The 16005-nt window shown below is 40.2% G+C and overlaps 1 protein-coding gene across 3 annotated transcripts in view; it reads right to left on the bottom strand.

Moving 5' to 3' along the window:
* TET1 (tet methylcytosine dioxygenase 1) overlaps positions 1-16005 on the bottom strand; it is a 141187-nt gene that overhangs the window by 62714 nt on the left and 62468 nt on the right. The window lies entirely within an intron of this gene.

Raw genomic sequence — 16005 nt, 5'->3', positions numbered from 1 at the left:
TCTTAATGCAAACTGTACTGAAATACAAAATACACACAAAAAGGTGAACAAATCCCAAGTATAGAGCTTACTAAATTTTCACAAATGAACCCCCAAGTGCCCAGATTCCAGCCAAGAAACTCCCATCTAGTCATCATTCCACTGCCAAAGGGTAACCATTATTTTGACATCTATCACAGATTTCTAAACTTGACAAAACTGACTTCCTTTCATTCAAATTATACTTGTGATTCATACATGCCTCAGTCCATTGATTCATACTATTTTTTTTAAGGATTTTATTCATTTATTTGACAGGCAGAGATCACAAGCAGGCGGAGAGGCAGGCAGAGAGAGAGGGGAAAGCAGGCTCCCCGCTGAGCAGAGAGCCGGATGCAGGGCTCGATCCCAGGATCCCGAGACCACGACCCGAGCCGAAGGCAGAGGCTTAAACCACTGAGCCACCCAGGCTCCCCTTAAGGGTGGTTTTTAAACATATTTACAATGTTATGCAATAATCACCTCTATCTAATTCCAGAACATTTTCATCACCCCTAAAAGAAACCTTGTACCCATTAAGCAATCACTCTCTATTCCCCCTACAAATCCTTATTTTTAAAACCCAACAGCTCATCTAAAATTACAACAGAGGAATTGAGACAGTAGGGGCATTTCCAACTGCTGTTGCGAGCGAATGTAAAGTTAACCTCCACCTCCTAATCTCTAATGTGGCTCTGGACCTTCTATTCAATGACTCAGGGAGAGAAAAATATAAGATCAGGAGACTTCCTATTGAATGAAGGTGATATACCTGGGTCCAGTACTGACTGAAAAACTAAACCAAAGTTCATAATAGCCATAAAATATGTAAGCATTACCCAATTGTATAATTAAACATTAAACAATCTTTTCTTCACATTAAAAAATCTTAGTAGAAATAAACTATATTTAACTTTTTTTTTTTAAAGATTTTATTTATTTGACAGAGATCACAAGTAGGCAGAGAGGCAGGCAGAGAAGAGCAGAGCAAGCAGGCTCCCTGCTGAGCAGAGAGCCCTCTGTATGCAAGGCTCCATCCCAGGACACTCAAATCATGAGCTGAGCTGAAGTCAAAGGCTTAACCCACTGAGCCACCGAGGTGCCCCTATATTTAACTTCTTGATCAAGGTACACAGGTTACACAGTTTATGTTCAGCTTATCAAATTTCATCAAAATATACAATTATCACACATACATATTTTGTATGTATATTACATTTCAATAATAACTTTAAAATAAGAAAAAGTAGAAAGCAGAAACAATAGTCCCAAGCAAGAGTAAGAAATGAGAAGCCAGAAAGGAAAAAAGTATTTTCACTACATATAATATGAACAATTACTTTAAAAAGATTTATTTATTTGACAGAGAGTGAGAAAGGGAACGCAAGCAGGGTGAGTGGAAGAGGAAGAAGCAGACCCTGAAGGCAGACGCTTAATGACTGAGCCACCCAGGTGCCCCTATATGAACAATTTTTAAAGCATCATAATATAGTTCTTTGCAAACTGCTGATCAAAATGTACAAGTTCCAATACCAATTTAGTGCTTTGTAACAAGAGCTTTTTCTTAATGGCATAATACAGAAAAATATAAATGCATTACATTTAGTAAAAATAAATATTACAGTGTCGTTTTTTTTTTATTATTTTTATTTTGTATTTATTTAAGTAATCTCTACACCCGATGTGGGGCTTGACCTCACAACCCCGAGATCGAGTTGGATGCTCTTCAGGCTGAGTCAGCAAGGCTACCCTACGATGTAAATCTTTTATGTAATGTGTGTGTATGTCTCTGTGCATTGAATCAGGATGTAAAATGTATTTATTTCTTCATATATAGTTGTAAAAAAGGCAGGAGAAATATTGCCATTAAAAAAAATAAAAAGTCAAAAGATAGTCTGGGAAAATATTCCTACTACATGTAAATAGTTACTATTCTTTTTTTTTTTTTTTTTTTTATTTATTTGACAGAGATCACAAGTAGGCAGAGAGGCAGGCAGACAGAGAAAGGGAAGCAGGCTCCCCACTGAGCAGAGAGCAGGATGTGGGGCTAGATCCCAGGACCCTGGGATCATGACTTGAGCCGGGGACAGAGGCTTTAACCTACTGAGCCACCCAGGCGCCCCTAAATAGTTACTATTCTTAATGTAAGAGCTTCCACAATCAACAAGAAAAGGTAAATGACTCACTAGAAGAGTGAGAAAAAGAGAGGAATATGTCCTTTGCTTAAGTGGAAATCCACAAGATCAAAAGCTGTTTGACTTTCCTAGAAGACAAGCAAATGAAAATAAATGTAACTTTTTAATCCACCCAAATGCCAAAACTAAAAATGCAGAAATGTAGGTAAGCAAATTATAATGTAATAGGACATTTATACTAGAGAAAGTATGAAATAAAGACACTCATACTCATACTGTGAAATAATGTGCAGCCATTACTTGTATTTATCAGTCTAGTGATTGCCTGGCAAGAGATCCTAAATAAACAAGAGGCTGAAAGCCAGTAGGTAAAACGTTAATACCAGTTACCATGGGGAAACAGAAGGGAAGTTTTTTTTGTTTGTTTTTTTTAAAAGATTTTATTTTATTTATTTGACAGACAGAGATCACAAGTAGGCAGAGAGGCAGGCAGAGAGAGGGGGAAGCAGGCTCCCTGCCGTGGGGAGAGCCCGATGCTGGGCCTGATCCCAGGACTCTGAGACCATGACCTGAGCCGAAGGCAGAGGCTTTAACCCACTGAGCCCCCCAGGTGCCCCAGTTTTGTTTGTTTTACTTGATGCTTTTAATTTTACAAATATGCATATCTAAGATACTGGGACTTCAACGTACACATCACTCTAAAGAGAAGATCCTGAGAATCTTTTAAGATTTATGTACTATTGGGGCACCTGGGTGGCTCAGTGGGTTAAGCCGCTGCCTTTGGCTCAGGTCATGATCTCAGGATCCTGGGATCGAGCCCCGCATTGGGCTCTCTGCTCAGCGGGGAGCCTGCTTCCTCCTCTCTCTGCCTGCCTCTCTGCCTGCTTGTGATCTCTCTCTCTCAGATAAAAAAAAAAAAAAAAAAGATTTATGTACTATAAACAGAGAACGTTCTCATTAAATAATGAGCTTAATTAAAAACTGACCTTTATCATTCAGTTATATCTCATGTAACTTTTTTTTAGAGAGGGAGGGAGACGGCGAAGGAGCAGAGGGAACCTTCAGCAGGTTCCACAGCCAGCACAAGGCATGATGTGGGGCTCTATTTCACCACCCTGAGATAATGACCTGATCTGAAGTGAGAGCCAGACGCTTAACTGACTGAACCACCCAGGCACCCCTTATCTCATGACTGCTTAAAATCATGCGGTTTGAAAACATGGGGTCTATAGGTACATGAGAACATGCTCTACACAATGCCAACTACCAAACGTAACCTTTAAGAAAAAACAACTTGACATATGACATTTCAGCAGGGACTAGTAAGATTTTCTCTGTCCTCAGAAATCAACCAGAGCTCTTACAAGCAGATACTATTAAATGTAATTGTCTGTGTATGTTTGTATGTGCACTAAGAAAACAGTTACTCAGTTTCACTTGCTCTTCATAGTGAAACTGAGTGGTCAGAACAAACATTTACTGTTACTTGGGAAAAACCAAAAATTCAAGTTCCTGTTGTTAAAGGTGAATCAGCACAACAAACTATATCTTACATGTAGTATTTCAATAAAGCTGTTACAAGAAAAAAAAAAAAAAAGAAGAGGGGCGCCTGGGTGGCTCAGTGGGTTAAGCCTCTGTCTGTCTGTCAAATAAATAAATAAAATCTGTTTGTTTTTTTTTTTTTAAGATTTTATTTATTTACTTGACAGAGATCACAGGTAGGCAGAGAGGCAGGCAGAGAGAGAGGAAGGGAAACAGGCTCCCTGCCGAGCAGAAGCCCAACGCGGGGCTCGATCCCAGGACCCTGGGATCATGACCTGAGCCGAAGGCAGAGGCTTAACCCACTGAGCCACCCAGGGGCCCAATAAATAAAATCTTAAAAAAAAAAAAAAAAGCATGGATGAGTGAAAATGCAACTTGAAAAATATGCAACACTGCCTTATGTTTAAAAAGGACATCTAAATAATGTATAAACATGTTTATTTTTAAACAGAAGTGTGGAAAAGAAAATAAACCAATCTAATTTCTATTACTGGTTAATCTTTTTTTTAAGACTTTTTTTTTAACGATTTTATTTATTCATTTGACACAGAGAGAGAGAGATCACAAAGAGGCAGAGAGAGGGGGGCGGGGGGAATTTGGGAAGCAGGCTCCCTGCTGAGCAGAGAGCCCTATGCCGAGCTCGATCCCAGGACCCTGACACCATGACCTGAGCTGAAGGCAAAGGCTTAACGCACTGAGCCACGCAGGCGTCCCTTATTTACTTATTTGACAGAGAGAGGGAGAGCACAAGCAAAGGGAGTGAGTGGCAGGCAGAGAGAGGTGGAAGTAGGCTCCCTGCTATGCAGGGAGCCCAATGCAGGGCTGGATCCCAGGACCCCGGGATCATGGCCTGAGCTGAAGGCAGATGCTTAACCCACTGAGCCACCCAGGCGCCCCTATTACTGGTTAACCTTGAGCACTAAGATAGGGAAAGAGCAATTCTTCGGAGTTGTCTGGTCCACGAGATGCCATGTAGCCTGAACTATCGTGTCCTCCTTTTTTAAGAGGTCAGGTAGATTGTGATGGGGATTCAATGAGACCATATGACCAAAGCTGTTAGCACAGTAAGGACGAGGTATCACTATGAGGGAACACTAACAATTTCATTATAATAGTTACAATCCAAAGAATGTTACCTATATTATAATATACACTCCTTACTGCAATAACTCATTTGACCTTCACTTTAATCCCGAGGTGGACACTATAAAAAGGTGCTCAATTCTAAGAAAAGTGTAAATTAAAAATGGCACAGATAACATTTTTCACTGATCAGAACAGCAAACATCAAAATGTTTGAACACCTAGCTAGGCCCTTGGGGAAGTTGTGGGGATATATATTCTCATATAATGCTGGTGGAGTGCAAAATCTTATCATCCCTCTGGAGGGCAATTTGGCAATAGCTATCAAAATTACAAATTCAACCTCTCCTCTGCTACAGCATTTTCACTTCTGAGAATTTATCCTAAAAGTTACACTTGCACTTAATGATATGTTTTGACAGCTTTGTATAGTTTAACAAGTAACTGATAATACCCAAATGTCCACCTGTAGCACACAAATTCGATTATGGCATATCTACATATTACTTTGCAGCTATAAAACAGAATGAAAAGATTCCATTCCAAATAGGCAGATGTCCAGGATTGAAAAAAAAAAAAAAAAAGGATCCACAACCTACATCTACCGGTTTTCTTTTATGTTAATAAAAAGTATGGGGAACTAATATATATATTCCTATTTTCATAAAGAAACTCTGGAAGAATACAAAAGAAACTTAATACAAGTAATGAGGAGGAAAAAGTCCAAAACAATACAGGAGCTTGGGAACTGTTAAACCCAGACCAGATTAAATACTGTCTTGATTTTTAAAATATACTTCCTTTAAATTTAAACCAAAATTGAAGCGGTCTATGGAAAGATTTCTAGCATATAGTAAGTGAAAAATGCTAAAAGTTTGAGTAGTACCAACTCACAAACATATCAGAGCATAAAGAAAGGGTGTGGAGTACATACACATTTGTTAATACTCAGGAAGGCTACATTTGTCCTACAGAAACTTTACTGGTACATATTTAACAACCAGGCTGGAAACTGAGAGGGGAGGGAACCCTGTTTTGCCCCGTAGGCCGATTTTTGTGATATAAATACATCCTCCACAGTGGACTGTAAACTATCAGTGAGACACCTGTGCCAGTGTTAGGAAGAAATGCAAGTAATTACTGACCTGGAAGAAGCGGACTCCTTCCTACTACTGAAGGTACAATCCCAAGGTACTTCGTCAAACAGGCTCCATTAACTACATTACGAATGTTTATTTTTTTAATGAAGATTTCCTTGACATTTAATCTGCTTAGGTGTACTGCATCCCCAAATATCCATTCTGAATCTCAAAATATTTGTTAACATCTGCCTCTCTAAAGAGATGCGAAGTCTCTGGGGCGCCTGGGTGGCTCAGTGGGTTAAGCCTCTGCCTTGGGCTCAGGTCTTGAGCTCAGGGTCCTGGCATCGGGCTCCACATCGGACTCTCTGCTCAGCGGGGAGCCTGCTGATCCCTCTCTCTGTCTGCCTCTCCGCCTACTTGTGACTTCTCTCTCTGTCAAATAAATAAGAAATCTTTAAAAAGAGAGAGAGAGAGATCTTAAAAAGAGAGAGAGAGAGACGTGTCAATTTTCTGAAGGAAATATTTCACAAAAAACTGGCTGTTTTACCCTCTCAAGTGCCATACATACTCTGGGGACCTAAGCTCATGCCCACCAGTGTGTCTTCTCTTCCTCCTCTACCACCCCAAAAGTGCCCAAGTGTATCATTTTAAGGACAGTAATTCAAATTCTCCCAGTCTCTGCGTTGCACTCTATGCTAGTCACAAGACTATGTTGCTCTGGGCCCCTCTTACCCCTTCTAAACCGACAGGAATGTTGATCTCCTTAGACCAGGTCTGGGCTCAAAAGCTGTGAAGGACCCTATCTTCTCATTTTTCCACATTCCTATCAAGCACCCTGTTTTCTCATTTCTCCACATGCCTATAGTAGTGCTACTCACACCCACTCTTGAATGAATGAGCTCAAACGGCACCAAGCAGAGTGGTGTTTTATTCTGAAATGACTATGCCCTTTGGACAGAATCTGTCGCCTCTCCCAACACGCACATTCCATACATGCTGTATTTCCTGTATCTAGAAACAGCTGCTCAGATCACATGGAAAGTCTTTCAAAGCGTGTAGAGAGACATGATCCACAAGACTATGACCTTTACTGCAGGCAGATCAGTTTCTCAACCTGCCTTGATGGTTTTGTGTTCCGTTTTGCTTTCGTTTTTCAGCCCCCACCCAGTAGTCTTTTAAAACATTTTTTCCCTAATAGCCCTCCTCAGGAAATTTGAATTCCACAGATATAGGATGTATCTGCTTATGCACTGTGGTCCCATCATAATATCTAAGATTTTTTTTTTTTTTACCCTCTCTGAGCAACCGAGAGCTGATCTTAATTCCCTTTGAGGAATTCAAAAAACTAACATGTAGAAGGGGTGCCTGGGTGGCTCAGTGGTTAAGGGTACGCTACATCTTGGTTTAGGCTCAGGTCATGATCTCAGGGTGGTGAGGTGGAGAGACCCCACGAGAGCCCCACATTGGGCTCCGTGTTAAAAGAGTCAGCTTCTCTCTCTCCTGCCCCTCCGCCCCCCCAAATAAATAAATAAGCCTTAAAAAAAAGGAAAAAAAGAAAAAGAAAAAGAAAACTAACATCTAGAAGACAAAGAGCAACCCACAGAGTATTTATACCTGATTAGAAGGGACACCCTCAGGCCCTATGTCCTCAACCAGAAAAATTAAGTGTTTGGATAAAAACTTAAGGAGAATCACTAGCGGCTCCATTAATGCTGACTTGAATATGATGCAATCATGCCTGATGCGGTATTTGTCCTCCCACATTCCCACAGAAGCATGGAGGTCAGACCTTGCTTTGCACAACTGCTTTCGAACAAACCCAAATTGAAATCAAAAGAAAGATAAACCAGCCATTCACCAAAGCTAAAATAAACATTGAAAACACACACACACACACACACACACCCTTCTTCAAAGGGGACCTGCAAAACAGTTGCCTTATTTTCCTACAGCAGTACAATGGTCTAGCTCTTTTCCTTTTTGAGGCATAAAAAGAGGACACCTACCCCACCACATTTTGTAGCCCTAATATTTGAGCTTTGCCTCTGTTCTGTTTTCTCCACTTTGCCTACAGGCACCCTGTTAGATGTTCAAAGTTCATAGAAAGGCAGGGGGGTAGGGTCAAAGGGACCAAATCTGTCCTTATCCCCACTTGTCCTACCTTGGTGCCATAAAGCCTAATGGCTCTTCCTTGCCTGGGCTGAACAGAAGCCATCCCAGAGACTCTGAAAGTTCCTTTCCCACTTTGATCCACCACATCCAGAGTTCTTTCCTATTCTAACTTTTTTACTCCTATCACCAACAAAAACTCCACCCTCATTTGGCCACAGGGTCTCAGAATCCAAAGTAAATCCTTTGGGAGGGGGGGTAGGGCAGAGAAGGGGAAGCATATTATTAGCGGGAGGGACAACTTCTATTTAATCCAAAAACATGTAAATTGTAGAATGGTTCTGAATGTACACAAAACTGACCTAGGAACCAATCTCTCTAGTCCCAGGTGTCCTCATTCCTGCCTTCTTCCTCGGAGCTTTGAGCCAGCACAATTCATTAAGAGTCAAAAGACAAAAAACCTTTTCAGACACCAAATTCGCCTCAAGCTATCATCCTATCAAATTCCCTCCTCATTCAAGTATCTTAAATGGCTATCCAAAGTTCTAGGCGAGCCCTCAACTGCCAAATTCCATCATTCCTTAACGAGCTCTTTTGTAGACCTCCGAGGAGAGTCTCAACTGAAACGCTGAAATCTCGGTGTCCCTGGGAGCTCCACACTTCCGAGCCTCTGTCCCCAGGCTGTAGGTGTGTCCCCCTGAGCCTACAACTTAGAGGATTCCAAAGCCAAATGCAATGCCCGTTCCTTCACCCTTTCTCGAACAGCCTTCCCTATGCTTAAAGTTCACAAATCTTAGTGCCCAGTGTAGTTAATATTTAGTCTTTTTGTGTACCTTGCTACATATAGTTTTCAGAATTGGGGCTTTACTGGAATCAGACAAATTTCGGCCACTTTCCCTTCTCCATCACTTACCAACCATGGGGCCAAGAGTGAGCGATTGCTCTACAAAGCCTCATTGAGCCTCAGTTTCCCTAAGATAAATCAGGATGAGTAACAGCATTCACTGAACCAGTTTATTGTGAAGATTAAATGAAATAATGCATTTACACATATTGTTGAACCTTACTGTGTGTAGAAGTGAACTATTTAGGGGAAAAACACCTATTAGGTAGTTCTCTTTTTGTTGTATATCCTTCAACATAGAGCAAAAACCTACTAACTCCAGTCTCAAATCCACAACTAAGGAAAAAAAAATATTTATCAGAAGCTATTACTCATGTATTGACCACTGACTCCTTGCCAGACATCATCATTGACGTTTTATAGGAATTACCTCCTTTGCTTTTCCTACTTAGTATCAGTATCTCCATTCTTCTGATAAGATTTAGAAAGGTTGAATAACCAGGCAAAGTAATTTCAATACTCTCAGAGCCAAAATCAAACCAGAGGTCTCTCCCAAGGCACTGCTCTTTAAGTAATAATTAACATTTACGATGTATTCCATTAGTTGCTAATATTTAGTACTATTTACTGACCTAACATTACCGTCAATGCTTAAAACTTAGGAGAACAACTCAATTCCTATGGTTGTTTCTTTTCCTAGATTGTGTGAATTATTGTTTTTCTGAACCCACTGGCCTACTTTCATTCACCCGTTTTTTTAGTTTTAACACTGTAGCATTGCTATTCAAAATATTCTCACCTTTCGTGCAAATTTTGTATATGCACACTGGGTTCACACCAAGTTATGAAGGAGAGTTGGGTGAAATTAAAATTCAATTTACATTCCAACTCTTTGGGATATGATCAGAGGTCATTGTCTATTTTCTCTTCAAATATTCCCTAGACTATAACTCTCCTTACTTCCAGATAAATCTGATTTGCTTTACCTTTTTCCTAACTTTTTACTCAAAATTTTCAGGTTCATAGCATTAGAAGGCTCAATGAAAACATACTGGGTTGGGGTTTTTTTGTTTGTTTGTTTTTTTAAATTTTAAGTATGCTCCATGCCACTCTATACCAACTCAGCCAGCCAGGTGCCCCGAAAACTTACGGGTATTAAATAATACCACAACATGAAGTACTACATTAATTCTTTAAAAAACAAGGAAAAGAACACAAAAATTGCCAATTATCTAAATCAATCAGACTAAAGTCAATCGGACTATTTGACAAATGTAATTTATATGCACTCATACTGTAAAGGTTCATGATAGAAGGCAGCCTCCAAATATGTTTGTTTTTTGTTTAAGGGCATTTAAATGCTCCTCAAGATTTCAGGAAAAGTGGTCTTATGACAAATCCTGTTTTCCACTAGGATTTAGCCTCTATCAAGTCATTTTTGCCTAGAATGCTCCCTCAAGATGAAAGATCTATTCAAGGACCTTGCCTCACCAACTCCGTCCAGAAGGCCATCAGATAACTAGTTAATTCATGATCCTACAAGACACCAATAAAGATTTCAACTTTTAGTTCTTTCCAATATTGCTCATGTGGCCTTAGGTCTCCTTCCTCAATGTTTTTCCTTAAAAGAAAAAAAGAAGTACCTATTTCTGTTTAGGTTTTCTAAGAACATAAGCTCCAAGAATACTGAGTATTTATTCAGCACTTAGCGGGTGATGCTATGCACAGGGGTATTTACACATTCCTAACAGAAAAATCAGAGAGCATTCTGGAGCCAAACCATCAAGATCTGTAAATCTTTCCCTTCTAGCTGCTTCCCCACAGGCTATAACAAACTTAAGGCTTTTCTATCTAAAGAAAACAAAACCCTTGAGAAATATTTAGCTCTCTCCCTATCTCACTGCACCATTTTACAAAAAAGGAAAAAGAAAAAAAAGGTCTTCAAATAATTGTCTGCAATCACTATCACGCACTCTTCAGCCCGGTGTAATTAGCATTCTGTAGCCACCACCTCACTGAAACTGCCCAGGACTCACCAATGGAGTCCTAATCGTCAAATTCAGCGGACTGCCAGAGTATCTTTTAATACTGTTGCTCACATCTTTAAGGTTCTCCCTTTAATTCTCCACCGGTCATTTCAGTCTCCTTTGCTGGCTTTTCCGCACACTTAAAAATGACGGTGTTCTCCTCTGCCTTCTCCCCAGGCTCCCCATTTATCTAGATAGGGGCCTCCAGTCTACACCTATTTGCTGATGACTCACTCCCACAGCAAGACAAGATCTTTCCTCTAAACTTCAAACTCAGTCATCCCCCAACTGGGCATCTTCATCAGGCAATTAAAACTCAATCACATCTAAAAGTTGAGTCACCTCTATCCCAACCCCGCTTTAACCCCAAAACTCACTTAATATAATAACTCTTGAGTTTCCTTGGAAGCCTCCTCCATTCAACACCCCAATTCAGCCAGGGAATTTGGTGGTCTTACTTAAAACCTTTTCCTTTCATCCTGAGTTCTTCCTCTCTACTGCTTTTGCCTCAGTGTGTTCGTTCCACAAATATTTATAAGAATACCCATAACATGCTGCAGGCATGATTAGTGGGAGAGGTAACATGAGAGGTACCAGTCCTGACGGATACTACATTCTTTTTTTATTTTTTAAAGATTGTATTAATTTATTTGAAAGAAAGAGAGAGAATTGGGGTGGGGGTGGGAAGCAATGGGGCAGAGAGAGAAGCAGACTCCCCGTTGAGCCAACTCAAAGGACCCTGAGATCATGACCTGAGCCAAAGGCAGAGGCTTAACCTACTGAGCCACCCAGGTGACCCTGCATATTCCATTCTAGTGAATGTTAGGTAACAAGCATTTTCAGAACCTAACCTTTCACCTACTACCCTTAGTGCATTAACCTCAGAATTGGGATTGGTTTCCAGCCTTCAGGGTTCCCAAATCTTCATTTGCTGTAATTCTAAGGAAGCACTGTCCGATGGAGATACAATGTGGGCTACAGAAATAATTGTAAAGGTTTTAAAAAAGGTTTGTTTCTTAAAAGTAAAAAGAAACAGGTGAAACAAATTTTAATATTTCTATTTAAGCCATCATATAAAAAATATAATTTCAACTTGTAATATAAAAATTAATGAAGGGGGGCGCCTGGGTGGCTCAGTGGGTTAAAGCCTCTGCCTTCGGCTCAGGTCATGATCCCAGAGTCCTGGGATCGAGCCCCACATCGGGCTCTCTGCTCCGCGGAAAGCCTCCTTCCCCCTCTCTCTCTCTCTGTCTGCCTCTGCCTACTTGTGATCTCTGTCAAATAAATAAATAAAATCTAAAAAAAAAAAAATTAATGAAGGGACGCCTGAGTGGCTCGGTCGGTTGAGTGTCTGCCTTTGGGTTGGGTCAGGATTCCAGGGTCCTAGGATCAAGTCTCACATCAGGCTCCCTGCTCAGCGGGGAGTCTGCTTCTCCTGCCTCTGCTGCGGGCTCTCTCTCTGTCAACTAAATAAACAAAATCTTAAAAAAACAGAAAAAGGAAAAAAAATGAACGAAGATATTTTATTTTTGTATATTAAGTCCAAGAAATTCAATGTATATTTTATACATACTGCAAATTAATTAATTGCTAAACTTTCAATGGTTAAAGTAAAATGTAGTGGTACCACAACAAAGTTGTATTTAATTTAAAAATTTTCACTTTAATTCAGTTTTAAATTTTAAATCAATTAAAATTAAATAAAATCACAAAGTCAGTTTCTTCGATATACCACCCAAATTTCAATGATCAGATATGCAGTTATTTACAGAGACAATTTTAAATGCAAATCTCATTGCTTTAGGCTGCATTCCACAAGCACCTGGCTAAACATCAACATCACCCTAGGGGTTTTTAGAAAAAGAAATGCTAAACTAGCCCCAGTAAGGTTCTCTTAGTCTGAAGGTAGAAACTCTATACTCAAAAAGCAGCAAGGTAAGGGAACCCAGGAAGCAGGAACCACCAGAGCAAAACTCATATTTTCCACTACTGCCAGCAAGGCCTCCAAAATCCCAGCCTTGGCCAAATTTTACAGAATGTGTCCTGCAACAGCGGTGTCCTCACACCAGCCCCACCCCAGCCTGGCTTCCTCTGAGGCTATGTTAAGCTGCCCAGTCCTTCCTTGAGTAGCAGTTTTTAGGTAAAAGACCTTTCCTGATTCAACCCTCCCCCATCAATTTTGCCCCCAAAACACCTAAAACTAGAAGAAAGGTATCTGTAGAAATCAACTATTTTTAACACTCCCCCAGCTCCGCTCAGATAAAACTGAACACTCCTCCCTTTACTATCTAGACACAGATCTTTATCGTATCAATTGATTGTACCTACTTACTTGTTTGCACTGCGGTCATCCTGGACTTTAGACCCCAGAGGAGTGACCTTGGTGATTGTCCTCTAGGCTCACAAATGTGTTTTATTTTGGGAACAAATGGGAAAACCTATGATTGTATGGTAGAACTCTTAAAGACGATAACCTGCAATTTTCCAGTGGTTCATACACATACAAAGAGTCAAATACTGAATTGCATTAATGGAAATAGTGGTGTTCATTGCATTATTCTCCTAACTTGTTTTCTGCTTAAAATGCTTATTTAAAAAGCTGGATGAATATCATAAGAATGAGTGAGTACACAAATGAATTTAGAAAAAAAACCACAGGGTGGTTTAATCTGGAGAGATTTTCCAATTTAGTTTTACTGATTTGTAAATGTTATTTTAGAATAAAGGAACAGTCATTCCTTTCTAAGTGTCAACTTTTTTTTTTTTTAAGATTTTATTTTTTTCTTAAGCTATTACTTATTAGGGGTGCCTGGGGTGCTCAGTGGGTTGAGCCTCTGCCTTCAGCTCAGGTCATGATCTCAGGGTCCTGGGATCCGGCCCAGCATCCGGCTCTCTGCTCAGTGGGGAGCCTGCTTCCACCTCTCTCTCTGCCTGACTCTCTGCCTAGTTGTGATCTCTCTCTCTCTGTCAAATAAATAAATAAGATCTTAAAAAAAAAAAAAGATATTACGTATTAGAGAGAGAGAGAAAAAGAGCACGAGCAGGGTGGAGGGGCAGAGGGTGAGGACAAAGCAGACTCCCTGCTGAGCAGGGAGCTGGACACAGGACGCAATCCCAGGACCCTGGGATCATGACCAGAGCGGAAAGCAGCCGCTTAACCGACTGAGCCACCCAGGCACCCTAAATGTCGATTTAAAAAAACACTTGTTTTCAGGGCGCTGGGTGGTGCAGTTGGTTAAGTGTCTGCCTTCAGCTCCGGTCATGATCCCAGGGTCCTGGGATTGAGTCCCACATGGGCTCCCCCTGCTTATGCACGCACTCGCTCTCTCTCTCTCGAATAAATAAAATCTTAAAACAAACAATCAAAGAAACACACAAAAAAACCCAAACTTGTTTTCACAAGGTGGCTCTTCCAGAACCAGATACCTCACGTGGCAAGATTGTTTAGGACAAAGGAAAAGTTAATTTAGATAAACTTGTTCTAGTCTTTCCTTGCCTCCTGCAAAACAGGCTCCAGCACCTTCCATGACTAAACTGTTCCTTTCTCATCCACCACCACTCAGTCTGTATATAACACCTTTCTCCTTCACCAGAGCTCTGGTCTTCTTCTACCTAATTCACTTTTTAATGCATGACTCAGTCTTGGCAAGTCAAGAAGAGAAACCCAGACAAGCACTTTGAGGCAAAGCCATGAAGCTAAGAGGTATACCCACCAATACCCATCATGAGTACACTCCTTTTTTACCCCCTTTTATTTCCATAAAATAAGTACAATGAATGGTAATTTTGCCTTACTGTTCTCCTTCTATGAGAAGTAACAATTTTAAAATAGTTCCAGATTTAAATATTTCCTTAATACGGAAAAGAATTTTTTAAAAAGTATACAGAAATGTTTATAGGAGACTTGTTTGAGCTGCACTGTAACAGCATATATTTCAAAAACAATACAGGACTAGGTGAATAAAGTATGGTGTGATACGTCTATAAATGGAATTCTTGGTAGCCAACGAAATACCATGTACTGAAATGGCCAAAGATCCAAAACATTTCATGAAAAGACCAACTGATGAGGAACATATGATACAGTCTTCTGTCTGTGTATGTGGGTACAGTAGAGGGGAGAAAGTTTGACCTAAGCACAGATTTAAAACAGTTGAAGAGGGGCCCGACGGTGGCTAAGCCACTAGAGCTCGTAACTCTTGATCTCACGGTTGTGAGTTCCAACCCCATATTGGGTGAAGAGGTTACTTAATAATAAAATCTTTAAAAAATAAATTAAAAATAAAAAAATAAAATAGCTGAAGAGATAGACAATAAAGTAGTCCTGAGGTTATTGCTGTGAAATAAAAGAGATGGGGAGGAATGGAGAAAGAAAACGGGAACTGTAATTTTTAGCACTCACTTTGGTATTTTAACTTTTTTCAACTAGTATCTGTTCCTTTTATAATAAAGTTGGGGTTTTTTGTTGTTTTGTTTTGTTTTTAATTATAAAGGCATGGGGCACCTGGGTGGCTCAAACAATTGAGCATCTGATCTTCATTTCTGTTCATGTCATGACCTCAGAGTCCTGGGTAAGAGCCTCACTTCGGGGCTCTGTCCCTCTCCTCTGCTCCTTCCTGCCACTCTCTCTCTCTAAGAAATAAAATAAATGAATAAATTATAAATAGAAAAACTGAAATAAAATTGAGAAAACTACATATGCCAAATTCCAGTATTAAATTAATTTTCTACAAAAAACATATTTCACTTCATTAATAATAAATAAGATCAGGGTGTCTGGGTGGCTCAGTGGGTTGGAGCCTCTGCCTTTGGCTCAGATCATGATCCCAGGGTCCTGGGATGGAGCCCCGCATTGGGCTCTCTGCTTGGCAGGGAGCCTGCTTCCTCCTCTCTGTCTGCCTCTCTGCCTACTTGTGATCTGTCAAATAGATGAATAAAATCTTTAAAAAAATTAATAAATAAGATTAAGGACCTAAATAGATATTTTTTTCTAACAACTAAAATACAAATGGCCAAAAGGTACTGAAAAAGGTGTTGATCGTATTTTTCTTTTTAAATAGGCTCCATGACCAGTGTGAAACTTAAACTCCTGACCCTGAGGACCCTGAGATCAAGAGTCGATGCTCTACCAACTGGGCCAGCCAGGTGTCCCGGTGCCAATCATA

The sequence above is a fragment of the Lutra lutra genome, chromosome 14, assembly GCF_902655055.1.
Source record: "Lutra lutra chromosome 14, mLutLut1.2, whole genome shotgun sequence".
NCBI lineage: Eukaryota > Metazoa > Chordata > Mammalia > Carnivora > Mustelidae > Lutra > Lutra lutra.
The sequence above is the reverse complement of the archived record's forward strand: the minus strand, read 5'-3'. Positions and strand labels throughout refer to the sequence as shown.